The sequence below is a fragment of the Uloborus diversus genome, chromosome 5, assembly GCF_026930045.1.
Source record: "Uloborus diversus isolate 005 chromosome 5, Udiv.v.3.1, whole genome shotgun sequence".
Classification (NCBI taxonomy): Eukaryota; Metazoa; Arthropoda; class Arachnida; order Araneae; family Uloboridae; genus Uloborus; species Uloborus diversus.
In genome coordinates, this window is record NC_072735.1 from 147,111,810 (window position 1) to 147,127,346 (window position 15,537).

Genomic DNA, 15,537 nt, shown 5'->3' on the forward strand with positions numbered 1-15,537 from the left:
CGACTGTTATGATCAAAAAAAAAAAATATCCTTCAGACGGTATTTTTAATCAAAAAAAAAACCCTTCAGAAGATATTTTTGATCAAAAAACCCCTCCAGAAGGTATTTTTGGTCAAAGAAAAAAGTCCTTCAAAAGGTATTTTTCATCAAAAAAAAAAAAATCCAGAAGATATTTTTCATCAAAAACCCCCCTCCAGAAGCTACTGACTGCGCTAGTGTATGGGACAGAATCGTTTGATGTGTGCGATCGGGCATCACCTTGTAATAAATAACTGTTAGGATGCTGCAAAAGGAAAACAAACACGACTAAGTATTAAAAAAGAAAAATCGATCTATCTTTTAATTTTATAAGAATTCGACTGATGGTTCATGAACGACAGAGCCTAATCATCACATAAAAATATATCCTTTAATCAGGTTGAAATATTTTCACATTAAAATTAATGAAAGAGACATATTTTCTGCACTATTAAAATGTGAAAGCAAAAAAAAAAAGAAGAAGAAGAAGAAAGAAAGAAAAACGTCACTGGCAGTGAACGTTTTGAGAAAGGGTGGAAGACAAAAGTCAGGTTGGCAGAACCAAAGGCGTCAAGTAATATTGCCAATTATAGCTAGTAAATTGTCAATATTGTAATATCAAATACTAGCTTCGCTTGTGTTAAAAAATCGATCATTTATATTTCGTGACTCTCTAGCTATATCTCTGACTTTCAATTCGACCGCTTAACGTTCTTCTTAACCTTTATTTGGGCTTAAAAACAAAACTCACACACACACACAAAAGAAAAAAAAAGAAAGTAAAGAAAAGAAACATACATGGTCTTATTTTAGCTTAGTTTTAAGATTGAGACTTACTTAGCAAAATTAAACACTTAACTGTTAAAAAATTCAAAGTAGAAGAGAAAATTAGCTTATGTTTAACTTTTATACACAAGAAGGGCCAACTTTTAGCTAAGTTATTATACCATCGGCAATTTTAGTTTGAGAATTGCCTGTTAAAAAAACTAACCTATGATGATGATGAAATTAAATTCAATTAGAGTTCACTTGTTTTAAACAGTTTTTGAACAAAATAATATTTTTCGTGGATTTGTTTCGCTACCACATTAGATACTCCTGGAATGAAGAAGTTATAAATGAAGATTTAAGCAAAGAATTAAACTTTAAAGATTTTAATTCGTTAAATACTAATTTCAGCCTTCTAGTTGACTTTTAAGTTTTAAAAAGATTTACATCAGGTAAAAGAAAGGAAGGGGGGAGGGGCACTTTTCGATTGGTTTCAAAATCTAAAGCGTGCAAGATTTTTTTTGAGCAATCACATTGCTTATTGTTCTCATTTGACTGTTTTGAATTCCTTTGATTTTATTTTCGCCCCGCCTCCCTCTGCAGCACCACCGTCGACCGGCTTCACGATGCTGTTCCTCTAGCGAAAACCGTCTTCAGGTTGCGTCCGTATCCTGCACACACACGCGCATACATACACATACCTACACACACACATACACACACGCATACACGCGCGCACACACACGCACACATACACACACGCATACACACATGCGCGCACACACATACACGCACACATACACACACATGTACGCACGCACACATACACACACACTCATGCCCGCACACAGACACAAACACACACGCCTACATATACAATATACACACACACACACTCGTGATTGCGAAAAACATAATTTGAATTCCAGACGTCAAAATTCATTTTTTTTTTTTTTTTTTTTTTTTTGTTTTGTTTCCACAACAGTTGTGACTTTTTGTGAGAATTGCGTTTAAAAATTTAATTTTGAAAGAGCAAATCCGAATTTAATAACTCGCCATAAAGGTGCGCATCTCCATAGTTCAAACATCTTTTGCACAACATTTCTTGACTCTAATGATGGAAAAATTATAATGTGGGCCACGTTTAGTAAAACTCGATCGAAAATGCACCAAACATCCATTTCAAAAGAGTGGAGAAATATTTGTAGGAAAAAACAAAATTCGGGAGGTGGAACTCCTTCAGAAACGCCAAAAAATGCTTCTTGAGCAAAAAAAAATCTAAAACGCCTCCCCCCCTCAAAAAAAAAAAAGATCCTCGGATCTTTAATTTTCTTATTCTTAAAGCATTAATTACACATGTTCTATCTGGCAAAGAAAGATATATATATCTATATTTCAGTTACGTAAAAAAATATATAATAATAACAATAATAATAATAATAAAACACCTTTTTATTGATATGAAATTAAAAACGTAAGATGCATTTTTGTCCCCAAATTTGAAAATTTACACGAAACTTTGAAATTGGCAAAATAAAAGGCCACAATCAATTTTTAAAACACTATTTCTTTTTCCTCTTTCTCTTTTATTTATTTATTTATTCATTTTTGTGCCCAGTTATAGCTTACTACTGCAGTGTGCAGGTAAACGGCAGTATCTGCAGAGATGAGTCTTCGAGGTATCTGAAGAAACCGGAATTAGGGGTTCAATAATAACAGGAAAACTTTGGAATTAGAAGTTTTTCTTTTCGAGTTCCTTTTTTTCAGCGGAAACCAAATAAGCAAGCTATCGTGCAATAGATGACAAAAATGCAAAAAAAAAAAAAAATAATAATAATAATAATTTGAATTTTGACATTTTGAATTCAAATTATGTTGTTCGCAATCTCGAAAGTGTGTGTGTATGTAGGCGTGTGCTTGTGTGTGGGGGTATGTGTATTTGTGTGTAGGGGTATGTGTATGTGTCTGTAGGCATATGTGTTTGTATCTGTGTGCATGAATATGTGGGTAGTTGTGTGTATGTGTGTGTGTGTAGGTGTCTGTATGTATGCGTGTTTGTATGTGTTTGTGTGTGTATGCGCATGTGTGTAGGATATGAACGCAACCTGGAGACGGTTTTCGCTGTAGGAGCAGCATCGTGAGGAGCCGGTCGATGGTAATGCTGCAGAGGGTGTTGGCGGGAAAATAAAATGATAGCACATCAAAACAGTCAAATGAAAGCAATAAGCAATCGTGATTGCTCAAAAATGCAAAAAGGAACATTTGCAGTTACTGCCCCTTACCTGCCAGCGGCAGAGTACGTATCAAATGATAAAACTTTTCTCTCCTTCTCTGGGAGAGACCGCTTTCAATGTTTTCGTACTGACACAATGATGTGGGTTGTTATGAACGGAGAAAATTCTGGATGTATTATTGATATTTATCGCTTTTTAATTAGAATGTACATATATTCAATGTGGAGCGAAAAGTTTTATTTGTTCACCCGTCATTCGTTGTTGGTTACATTATTCGAATGAGGAAACTGAACATTCTATTGCATTTCTGTTTCAAAGTTTAGAATAAATCTGATTCATTGTTGTCGATCCATCTGATCCGTCCATTAGCTTGCGTGCCTTGACGCGATGATATGTATTTTTGTCCGTTTTTTCAATCTTCAGGGGACGGTTCTTAAATTAGAAAAAAAAAATCATTTGAATTTTGACGTCTTGAATTCAAATTATGTTTTCCGCAATTACGAATTGCGATAGTACCCTACTCGTTGGGTTTCTGTTTTCTATAGAATGAATTGAAATGGCCAAGAAATTTGCATCCGTCATATTATGACGGATGATTTTCTAGAATAGGTAATACGAGGCATATCCATAATTAAAAAAATGGTGATTAAGATGCGGTAATAAAGATACAGATTTCACGGGTGATACCCACCGCTACAGTTATCATAAAGATTATTTACAACGTATAATGTTATGTACTTTTATTTCCTATCAGTCTCAAATGACGGGAATATTTTCTAGAAATTTTGTATTTCGATGACTGCTGTTAAAAGTTCATCTATATAGCAGGTGTTTTTTCCCTGAAAAAACGTAATTTCAAGAAGAAAAAAATTTTTTTAATGTTAAGTCTGCTTGAATTAAGCCCTGAAAAATAAATAAATAAATAAATAAATACTCAAACAGCAGACGATTTGTAACTATGGCGACAGAAATTTCGCTCTCTAAAAAAATATTGAACACAACCGTTGTGTGGTAATCTGAAAAATCACAGCAACTGCAACTTTGGTCGAGTGAGGATACTAAGCAATTCATGATTGCTCAAAAAATACAGAATTAGATTTTTTTTTATGAAGGCACATTAAAAATTTTATGAACACAAAAGAGAATTTTAAATTATTTAGAACCCGGGACTTTTGAAAACATTCGAGAACAGAAATTGTCTGTTTTCGGCAATAACTGATTTTAAACGGTTTTATCGCATTCGGACTTTTACAAGCACATCAAATTAGTAATCTTCTAACAATTTTCACAGAAGCATAATGCTGCTCTTGCAAAAAGGAAAAACTTTGGCAACAATTTGGCGCTCTTGGCGACAATCCAATTCGCCTTTCTATCGGTCGTTTTTTGAACTTGGAAAGTAGCCAAAGTAATAAATACATTCTTATGACAGAACAAAAAGTAGTCGGTGCTTTTTTTTACGGAGAGTGAACCTGTACGCATGCAATCAACTGCAACCTTTTGTGACACTAGGAATATAAACATATATAACTACTGTTTTTTTTTTTTGTTGTTGTTGTTTTGTTTGCGTGTGTGTGTGTCAGAAAAAAAATCAAAATCTTTTTGATCAATTTTACAAAAACTATTGTTTTGGGAGTGAATGATTTTTGGAAAGGGGTTGTTTTCTTCAGTCAAAAGTACTACTTTTAGTCACTAAAATTGATAGAATAAGCAAAAAAAAAAAAAAAAAAAATTAAAATAAATAAATAACATGGACCCAGAAAATTCGTTCATTTTCCCAACAGTTATTTTTTAATTAATTTTTTTAAATGTTCGATTTTGCAAACAAGGCGTGGTTTTGATGACATCACAAATGATGCTCTTTGGCGCATCTTTGTGACGCGTTTCCACGTTATGGTAATCCAGCAGCGAATTAAAATTGCGCTCTACGCTTGCTATCAACCATATCGTTGTCAGTACACGTGAGTAAAAATGCGAATTAAATATTTTTCTCTGTGAATGGCAACACAGAATGGCATTTCATCACTTGCGATGTCATCGGCAAGAAATGTAAACAATGAAAGCGCAGATTTGAGCAATTTTTTAAAAATATTAAACTTAGTCAAATCATTTAAAAAATGGTTAAATACTATGTTTTTAATCATGTTCTTTCAGAAAAAAATACTTTTAAAATTTTGGAAACGACTCCATTCGCTATTGGCGCTGTTGTCGATTATTGCAAAAACCTTTACCGTAGTGCATTTAAAATTTGTGGAAGCACTGCAGTTTTTGATGACTTTTGAAACGGAAAGAAACGTACGTGCTAAATGGAATTGTTCCGAAATTTTAAAAGTTTTTTTTTTTGAAAGAACATGCCTAAAAACATAGGCCATCTTTTAAATCCTTGTGAAATTTCTGCAGAAACAACAGATTTTCTGCAAATATCTTCCAACTCAAGACAAAATTTTGCACAAATTCTACAAATTTCTTTAAATTAGAAGAAAATCTAAAATTCTCGGAAATTACGATAATTCGGCGGAATGCTCACGAAAAATAATGAATTCGATAAGTCATATGCAGGAACTTTAGATTTACTTTGAACTTAAAGAAATCTGTAGAATGTGTGCAAAGTTCTATCTTGAGCTGAAAGATATTTGAAGAAAATCGGAAACTTCTGCAGAAATTTCATTTTTTAAATCTGAAAAGATTCTGACTTTTCTAGCGTTTTTGGTTTCCCTTTTCCTTATTTTTCCCAATCGACCTTTATCCACTGCAATATCCTCCATAAACGTATGTTTTGGAAACATGTCCTCTGACATTGAAAGACGTCCATCGCCAAAAATTACGTATCTTGTTTGAAAATTCAATCCTTTTGCATCTTGAAAATATTTCAATTATTTAGAAAGTTTTGAAGTGTTTTATTATTCGCTACCCTAACTCGACTCATTTTATGTATTATTTTAGTTATTTATTTATTCATTTACATTCTTTTAATTTCCCTTTCATGCCCATAGAGTAAAGAAATTACATAGAGAGGCCCCGCATATGGTAAAAAGGAGATGAAATTGAAGTCGGAACTATGGGATACAGCAGTCCAATGATGAGAGGGGTTATGATAACATGATCGCTTCGCGAGAATAGTTTTCACCTATGTCTCAAAGGGATCGAATAAAGTAGCTGGCGGATTGGTTTGCATTTTAATTCATGTTTTAATGTAATTTCAAAAACGTAATTCATAAATTTGCAAAAATATCTAAGCTTAAATTAACAACCAATTAAGATTCAGTAATGGAATGTTTAGAATCAAAATGTATCTCAAGATCTATAGCAAGAAACTAAGGACTAAGGGATACAGCGGTGCAATGATGAGCGGGGTTATGATAACATGATCGCTTCGCGAGAATAGTTTATCTCTTAGTATAGCGGGACCTCTCTATGTAATTTCTTTTCTCTATGTTCATGCCACGTAAAATTAACCAAAAAAAAAAAAAAAAAAAAAACGTGGTTCACACCTAGATACGGATTTTTATAAAATTTTGTATCTTTGCTCTTTCTATGCATTTTAGAAAGCATTTTAAATATTTTTGGAGAATCTCAATCGGTTTAGGTTCTACAGAAATGCATAGCAACTGTGAAGTTTTAAAAACTGGAAAAAAAAAAGAGAAAAGAAAGAAAGAAAACCTTCCTGTATGAAACGATTTTGATTTAGAGCTCTCGATTAGCGGAAAAGGTTACGTTGGTTGTTTGTGTGCTTGAAGTACTTGCAGAACAATTTTTGTCAAATGATTTTACGTTGCAGAACACCGTCAAGCATTCTGCTTTTGGGGGTTGTCCTTCTTGGCCAAGTCATTCATCATTCCTCGAAATCATCTCCTCAGATTTGTTGTTTCGAGCCCTGAGTTGAATTGGACAAAATAACCGTTCAGGCTCTCCTCAAAGCCAGAGATGGGTATCCCGATACGAGTGGTCGTCAAATCACGCAAGTATGCGTGACGAACAGCGTTCAAGGTTACACACCCGGTGGAGAGATGCAATTGGCCCACTCCCGGAGGATAATATAATCCCGATTTAATGAACGCTTAAGAGCTGGAAAATATTCGTTGAGTAACAGATTTCTCAAGTCCAGGCTTCCTCACTAACATATGGAAAGAAAATAAGATACACGAAGCGCTTGTTATTTAAAATTGTATCAGATGTATCATTATGTACTCAAGGTCATGACCAAAAGGTGGGAGGTTATGTGTTCAAATAGTCAACCCAAAGTATAATCGTAATTTGCTTATAATGCACTTTTTGCACAAAATTATGAAATATGGCAACGAAATAATATGTTTTGTACATAACAGCCAGGGGCGGATAGGGTCCCTGCAACAGGGCGTCAACCTTGGCCTCCAAAGGGCCCAAACAAGAAGTGCAAAAAAAAAAAAAGTGAAAAAAGAAAAAGGGGAAAAAAAGGTGCAAAAAAAAGAAAAAAGAAAGAAAAGGAAGAAAAACGATGGTACACAGGTTTACGAGTTTAAAAAAAAGAACAAAAAAGTCGCACAGGTTTGTGAGCGCGGAAAAAAAAAAGGAAATTGCACAAAAATATTTAAAAAATAAATAATTAAAAAAAAAAACTTTTTTTTTAATTTAAAAAAAGGGTGATCAGGCTTGCGGCGAGAGGGCGCATCGGCCCGCACGCCAGTCCACTCCTGAGAACAGCCAATCCAAAATCGAATGACATGATAATGTTCATAGTAGGTGGAATACAATAGGTTCAAACAAGAAAAGACTGCTCCAAAATTGACTAATGACTTTATGACCGGGAAACGGGTTAGCAGCGTTTTCACAATGTTATTCTTAGCCATGTGTCTTAACAAGGCTTATCTATAACCAGGAAACCATACGATAAAGTAATAAACATATTTAAAGAAAACCTCCAGAAGGTATTTTTGACCGAAAAAAACCCTTTCACCACAGAAGGTATTTAAAAATAAAAAAAACCCCTCCAGAAGGTATTTCTGGCTGCTGAATACATAAAAACCAAAGAGCAAAACGTATTCTTGACGTCAAGATAGTCTGAAAAATCAAAGGAACATCAAAAATTGTGAAGTAGCAATTCGTCATTTTGGTTTAATGCCTATAAAAAGAAAGGAAAAAATACTAAACATGTTTACGGGTGATTTGGCCCAAAACTGCTTGATTTTTTTTTTTTTTTTTCATCTGTAATTGCTTTTCAAATCTACCAGATTAAAAAGAAACTTTATCAATAAATATTCGCGCGGCTTTTAATGGGAAAAAAAGAAAAAAGAGAGAGAGAAAAATTATTGCTTTCTTCAATTTCATCGAATTTCATATGGTTAAAACACAACTCATTAATAAAGATTACATTTTAAAGGTTAGAAACAGAACTGCAACTTCAGTAAAAAGACTATTATTCTATTGCATGAACTTTAGACCCCATGGAATCAAGTAAGCTCTTCCTGGAAAGACATTCCCAAGAAGAGACGAAGATAAGAGAGGAAAATGGATTCAGGGGTTTTAAGTCGAAGATAAGAGATAAGGCATAAGGCATCAAAGAGAGAGAGAGAGAGAGACAGCAACGGAGCTGAGAGATAAGTTTTAAAACTTTAAGCCAAAAGGATCAACAACAGCATCGATAAGTTAAACCACCTTTCTCTCTAAACTTTTTAAATGAATGGTGAATGCAAAATAGAAAACGGTTTGAATTAAAAATGTTTTCATGCTTGAAATTAACCAGAAAATCGCCCGTCAATGAATGACGGGAGAAAATTGCTTCTACATTTGAACGAAGCAATTGCCTGTTAGATGATAACTTGATAGTTGAAATTTTCTCTCTAACTCCAGTGGATTAACCCTAAACTCCAGTAGATAGCGTTCATTGTTGACCACTCTCTCGTTTCTTCAGTCTCCTGAAATGACACGGTCTTATCAGTAAAAGAGTTTAGTTACCGGATCCAGTTCAGTCTTGTGACAATAAAGCCTTTCCCCGCATGTCAAACATTGCCAAAAAATATTATAAATAACTTACTGAATGTTTGGTGCTTCAACAATGAGCCTGATTACCGAAGGGGCATGTGGGGCACAGGTCCCTCCTGTTAGATTTCAGGGGGCCCAAAAGTCCCTTAATTTATCATGCTAATTAATAATAAATACTGATTTCACTCAAAATCTAGAGTACAATGATATTTTTGTACATTGATATTTTTGTAAATGCCAAGACAAGGAAAAAAATCTCTTATTTAATGACAAAAGTTCCCTACAAAATTTGATCTCTTTACAAATCCCAAAACCACTCCAAGTTTAGTCAGTATTTACTAATAAAAGTATATCATTCATAACTTTGATATTTACGGTTTACTTCACCGGGCAAAGTTTAACCACATCTTATATAACTATCGAAAACAAAATCTCTTCTACTTTATAAATGTATATATACTATATTGTGATATGAGGTACCACCAAATTTAGCATTGTTGTATTAATCCGCAAGGGGGGGATGAATTTCATGCTCAGTGTCTTCAAAAATCTTAGTCGGGCCCTAAGGGGGCCCTGAAATACAAATGTGCCCCATGTCCAACAGCAAAATGATCGAGCTCTGCTTGTATTTAGTGAATATTTGATTATAAATGAAATGGTGAATATAATGTCGTCAAAAATTGGTTCGGCCTATATAACTTTAGCTGTGGCAAAATTTTCATGCTTCGTCCTCGGAGGTTTTGGCACACATAGTGTCTGAACTACATTATTTCGAGTACAAATCATTAGCTTAGGATGAAAGCTGTGACATTACAGGGAATGCGCAGAAAAGCGTATTTATGAGACAGTTTTACATGAATGAAAATTTCGATAACGTGGGAGGCCTTCTTCATTTACTAAGTTTCAACTAACTAATGAGGATAAAGAACATCATGATGTAATTCAAGTAAAAAAAGCACTATTTTTCAAATCTTCACTACTCACTACGTTATTTTTTCAGAGCGTGCGCCCTCCCCCTCATACTTCTTGCGTCTGACGCGCCACGGGGCTGCTATGTGCGCCACTGCGTTTTTTCATTTTATACCCTCTTTTCATACAGTCCCTTTTCACTGTATATTACAATTCATTAGCGTTCTTTCTCTATAGTTTTTGTACAGTACAACCTCGTTACGTTTATCCAGACTAACTGGGACCAAAGACAATCCGCATAATAGGGGTAGTAAGCAGAACATTTTTTAATGAGCAGACATACCTTTCATTACAGGGAGAAAAAAAAAATGCTTTTTAACCGAATTACATAGAATTTTTACTCACAAACATTTAATCATGTTTTATTAGAATACTATAAATTTTTTCATGGTGTATCTATGAGTTGTACATTTAATCAGAATAAAAAATTAATGCTTGGTGGACTTGTAGTTCTTTACCATAATTTAAAAGTATCATTTACGTCAGTCTATAACACTTTACCAATTTGATCCGGAAAAATCGGATAAACGATGGAAAGATAAACGCTCTACTGTATTACATAAAAATCTGAAAGTAGATGAAATTCATGCAAAAATATAACTTTTAGGAATACGGAATAATTACCTGGCTAGACTGCCATCCCTGCCAGCTACTGCCATGCCTGCTATTTTTTGCTCAATAAAGAGACTTCTCTTTTTCATTGCAAAAACTTAAAATTTGTCAGAAACGAGTTTTTTTTTTAATTAGAAATTAAAGCGCATAAAAATGGAATACATAGTATGATTATGATGTATATATGTGATGTATTAATATATATTTTTTACTTAGGTGATACAAAAACAGATGCAATTAGAAAAATCCAAGTTTTCTTGTCGTAATTGCAGAAAAATATTTAAAATTTTCGTCTACAGACAATACTAAACGAGAAGGATAGGGGGAGAGTGATTAAGCGTAAATGTATTATAATATGTTTAAATAAAATAGTCCACCAACTATCTCAAATAGCACTCTTATTGGGCGAAGTCTAATGCATTATTACATTTTTCCCAAGCAATGATTGATATTGGAATGTAAAAACTGGGAGCCGAACATTCGTAAAAACTACACATGAAGAAGCCAATTTGATATTTACATAAAAACGAAAGATCGAAGTGTACAATTATCTAATTCTGTATTTTTTGCACAATTAAGAGACTTCTCTCTCTCTCTCTCTCTCTCTCTCTTTTTTTTTTTCCAGGTTATGTGCTTTTGATCTCAGTTTCAGTGAAGAAATATGGCTTTACGAATCCGCTGTTGTTTCCCACCCCTCAGACACGAAATGAGACTGATCCGCGTTCCAGACCCGTGGGGTGAGTCCGGGTCTGCCCCCCATCCTGTTTACGAATGATCCCCTGAAAGAAATTGTTCCCACCACTCCTCCTGGCAGAGCCAAAATGCTTCACAAAAAGCAGATAGCAGGTGCAACTTAACACTCGAAAAGAAAAAGAGGAATCCCAAACTTTTTTTTTCATAATAGTATACTCTGGTTTAGAACAGGGTGTAATGCTCTGCGGAAACAGTAGCAATATAGCTAACTGGAACTCAAATTAATTACAAGTAGCTCACACCGTAAAAAAAATATTTTTCGTTTTCTTAACAACATCAAGTTGAATTTAAAAATTGACTAAAAAATAATATACAAATACGTATACGGGGGAATTTATGTCTGGAGAGGACAAGCCAGAGGGGTCTAATCGAGAACCTTAAAAATTTAAGTTTGAAAATATTAAATTCCTTGTTCACAATGACTAATTTTAAATGAATTTCTGGAGGAGACTAAGTCAAATATTATGAGAACGTTCCAAATTTAAGTTTGAAAATATTGAAATTCGTATTTAAAAATGGCAGTTTTAAAGTTATATCGGAAGGGGGTCGGGAGCCTTCGGCCCGCTTCTTAAATAGGCCCTTAATAACTTATATTTTATGGGTAAGGATAACAAGTATAATAGGTCTACTAATGAAACCACAATGTAGCAATTGTTGAAGTAGTATTTTCTTACAAAATAGATAAGTTATTCAAAGTAATAAGTACACATTTTTCTTTTCTTTATGAAACATTAATAAGGTGAAATCTATTTATCCGTGCTGAGTTCACAGTGAGTATAAAAAAACATGGCAAAGACAACTTCTGAATTTTAATTTACTTACTTTTTATGTTGAGGAACAGATGGTTCAACAAGCAAGTTCAGTCCCATGAAAGGGTAACCTGCACATGAAAAAAATTAATTTTAATCAAAACATGAACCGCAGTAAAATTTTTGTTTTTTTACTTCCCAGTTAAATTTGTCAGGGAATGTCGAAAATAAAAAATAACTTATGCATTAAATACGATATTGCTTCAACATGTTCGTATTTCTGAACGATGAAAAGTCAAGATTAAAAATAAAATAAAACAATGACTGTATGCACTTATACGATTTTGCTTTTCATGTTCGTATTTCTGAACGATGAAAAATCAAGATTTAAAATAAAACATTTAAACATTATGTATGCAATGCACTCATACGTTTCTGCTTTTTATGTTCGTATTTCTGAACGATGAAAAGTCAAGATTTAAAATTAAAAAAATCAAACAATGTATGCACTCATACGATTTTGCTTTTACATGTTAGTATTTCTGAACGATGAAAAATAAAGATTTAAGGAGCAATGTCTAAATAAAACATACAATAAAACATGTAGATAAAACACCAATGAAAGAAATGCAGAGGCGGTGATTCGAACTAAAAAGTGGGGGGGGGGATTAAAAGTGTTTATTATTGTTATAATTTAGTTTTGTTGTTACGTATATTAATTATTATTGGCTTTCAAGTTAGAATCAACTTATGAAGCTTATGAAATTAAATATCTATGTCGGAAGTTTTGTAACCTTTACCTGAAATCAACATATTCCATGAAGTAAATTGTTCATTTCATATTAAACAAGATTTAATTTCTAACAAAATAAGTGCAAGAGTCTAACAATCTCCACAACTTATTTTTACCTGAATTTTGACTAAAATGTTAAAATTCGCATAAAACTGAAAAAAAAAAAAAAAAAAAAAAAAAAAAAAAAAAAAAAAACGTGGACAAGATTAGCTCCCGTGAGCTCGTATGCAATTTAAGTCCTCATATTTTATACTTTCTGCTATAAATTACTGCATATAATCATTGCTTAATGCAACAATAAGGGTTGCAGGAACACTAATAGTTAAAAAGTTTACCATGTTGCAGTTGATAAACTTATAATATCAGAATGTGTGCATATTTTCATAATGAAATTTTATAGTTTTAGATGATCAATCATATTTAAATCAATGCAATTGATCCAAGTTCAGTTTTAGCAGCCAAACCCAAAAAGCTGCGCCCTGCGCATTCGTGCCGTTGAGGAACATGGTAAGAAAAGAAGTTCACAACTGTCCATCAGCGCCATTCACCCATTCACGCTGATTGATGAGTCGTATATCTGTGCGATGTGGTCATTCTGGACAATTACCACCAACTGACTTGGTTGACAGGCCATTAGGAGATGGCATTGGTTGATCACCAAGCTCATTTTTAACTCATCAGCTCATCAGGGATACTCATTAACTTCTGTTAGTGAGTTTTTTTATTGACCAGTTTCACTCGTCAATCGACACGCCCATCTACACAAAGCCGTGTCATTCTGCACAATTACCACCAACTAACTAGAGCCAGTCACCAACTTATTTACTAAATGAGGCTCGTTAACTTTTGTTGAGGTGAGAGTTTTTTAACCAATTTCACTCATGTCTATTGACACGCTTATTATGGCTTATCATTTGCACATATTTTGGACAATTGCTACCAACTAACTGATTTGGTTGATCACCAAGCTCATCTATTAAAAATACACTTTTACTTCTGTTGAGGTAAGCGTTTTTTTTTTTTTTTTTTTTTTAACCAATGTTTCTGATATCTATCTACACGCCTATCAGCATCAGTACACAAAGAATCGTCTAAAGTTCAGTCAATGCCAAGGGCCAGCGCAGAAATTTTGGGGCCAATCAGAAATGACTTTTACGGGCCCCTCTCCACATTGCTTACCCCTATATTTGACCCGTCATTTTAAAAATCTCGGGCCCCCTTTAGGCTCGGACCCGGGTCGCAGGTGTTTCTTCTCCCCCCGCACGCCCCTGTTAAATGCCACCACATATTGAAAATGAATGTATGTCGTGCGTGCTTTTCTTTTAGAAAGAAATTAATTAAGCTGTTTTTGAAGAATAATGAATTCTATGGCCTGGTTGTAGTGGTATTTTGCCAGCAGGATCACAAATGGCGATGTTCGTAATCCGAAGATTTGCTTAGTAGAATGATAAATAATGAGTGATTCAAATGATCGGCTATTGGTGTGACGAACACTCGATCTTCTCTCCCCCTTTTCCCTCAGAGATCCACTTGAGTTTGACCTCTTAGAACTTTTCCATCCGAACTTTTAGCAGATTCAAGTGATGCTTCGAACCGCGAGCTGTGCGGTGGAATCTCCTAGATTATGTTTGTCGAATTTTCTAATAGTCTTAATATTGTACATAAATGTAAAATAGTAATATAGTTAGTTAATAGAAGTTTTGTCTAGTCCTTTTTCAGGCCTCTGATTTATTATGAGTCTAAGTTTTCAGTATAGAATTAACTCACCTATTGACGTAAGAAAGAACCGACACGACGTATGGCATAAAGAAGATAAAGAAGGTAAGCATTTTGATTTGCTTACTTAACTGAATTGAAATTTTATATTTTGATATTTATTGAATGCTATCGTTCGTGAAATATTTACTGGCGCCCGAACAGGGACGTCTTAGGTGGTTAATAATTGAATTGTTGAATTTTGAAATATTTGAAAATATTATATTTGAAATTTGAATTGCAACTGTTTAAGAATTATACCTCTTCGAAAATAAAATTCTTGGAGTTAAATGATTACAGATATTATGTTTGAAAGTCTAGAAAATTGTTTGCATTATACATATTTTGAAAATTGATAACTCTTTGAATATTATTTGTAATTCTGAATAATTTTGTATTTGACCAGTTAAATTAATTATTTAAACATGTCAACACTTGAAGAATTAAAGAAGTATCGATCAGTTATCAGAGGTCTGACGACAAAACTAATTAAAAGTTGCACAGAATGTCATAACTTTAAATTTTGAGACATATGATCATATATGATATAATTGCATTACTGGAATATCATATTTTAAATGTTGAGATGAATGATTATATATGATATATTTTGCATAATAATTTGAATATTGTATTAAAATTGAAATTGATAACCGGCTGCAATATGGCTCAGAACGCGACACCAAAATCAATTGAGAACGCTCAACACATTGAATTACTGAAAAGAAAAAGAACTACATTACGATCTTCAGTTACTAAACTATTAAACAAGATTGAAATAGAAATTAAGAAAACCGAAGTAACGGAAGATAGCGAACTTGATCTTTTCTTAGAACAATTGAATGATAAATTTGAATCGCTTAAATTGGTGGATTCAGATCTAGAACAATTATGGTCTCCTACGGAAGTAGATAAGGAACTAGAATCAGCA